At 42.0% G+C, this 1,199-nt stretch overlaps 1 protein-coding gene across 1 annotated transcript in view; it reads left to right on the top strand.

The window, feature by feature from the left end:
• SWAP70 (switching B cell complex subunit SWAP70) overlaps positions 1-1,199 on the top strand; it is a 90,243-nt gene that overhangs the window by 2,099 nt on the left and 86,945 nt on the right. The window lies entirely within an intron of this gene.

Here is a 1,199-nt window from a genome sequence, read left to right as displayed (position 1 = left end):
GTAAAGGTGGAGTTTCACCTTGTTGGTCTGGCTGGTCTTAAACTCCAGAGCTCAGATGATCTGCCTGCCTTGGCCTCACAAAGTGCTAGGATTGCAAGTGTGACCCACTGTGTCCAGCCAGTATTCCATTTTAATAGTGAGTTTTTTTTACTATATTTCTTTGTATAGGTTTTTTTAGTACTTGCTGTAGGAGTTAAAATATCCATCCTTAACTTTTCATAGTGTACTTAGAGTTAATATTTTACCACTTTAAGAAGAATGTATAAAACTTATCACCATATAGGTCCCTTTACCCTCACTGCTTTATGTTGTAATTCTCATATTTATTAATCTATGTACACTCAAATCCCCATCAGACAATATTACATTTTTTGCTTTCAACCATCATTTTTCTTTTAAAGATCTTAAGAGGAGAAGAAAAGTTTATTCCTTTTTCCCAGATATTCCCAGATTACCTCTTGATTTTTTTTTTTTTTTTTTTTTTTGAGATGGAGTCTCGCACTGTCACCCAGGCTGGAGTGCAGTGTTGCAATCTCGGTTCACTGCAACCTCTGCCTCCCGGGTTCAAGGGATTCTTCTGCCTCAGCCGCCTGAGTAGCTGGGACTACAGGTGTGTGCCACCACTCCCAGCTAATTTTTGTATTTTTAGTAGAGATGAGGTTTCACCATACTGACCAGGCTGGTCTCAAACTGACCTTGTGATCCGCCCGTGTTGGCCTCCCAGAAGTGCTGGGATTGCAGGCATGAGCCACCGCATCTGGCCTACCTCTTAATTTTATAGATATGATAGATGAGATATTTAGTCATTTGCCCAAAGTCATAGTTGTAAGTAATAGCTAAAACTTTTTAGCTACTACCAAGTGTGAACCAAGATTTTCACTTTTGTGTGTGTGTATGTGTGTGTGTGTGAGACAGGGTTTCGCTCTGTCGCCCAGGCTGGAGTGCAGTGGTGCTATCTCAGCAGTGCAGTAGCCTCTGCTTCCCAGCTCACGTGATCTTCCAGCCTCAGTCTCTCAAGTAGCTAGGCTCACAGGCATGAACCATCCTGCTCAGTTCATTTTTGTATTTTTTTGTAGAGATAGGATTTTGTCATGTTACCCAGGTTGTTGTTGAACTCCTGAGCTCAAAGCCAGCTGCCTACCTCGGTCTCCTAAAGTGCTAGGATTCAGATATGAGCCACCTCATCCAACCGACTTTTT

Source organism: Cebus imitator, unplaced genomic scaffold (genome assembly GCF_001604975.1).
Source record: "Cebus imitator isolate Cc_AM_T3 unplaced genomic scaffold, Cebus_imitator-1.0 Scaffold265, whole genome shotgun sequence".
Lineage (NCBI taxonomy): Eukaryota > Metazoa > Chordata > Mammalia > Primates > Cebidae > Cebus > Cebus imitator.
This window is presented reverse-complemented; position numbering and strand designations above follow the sequence as displayed.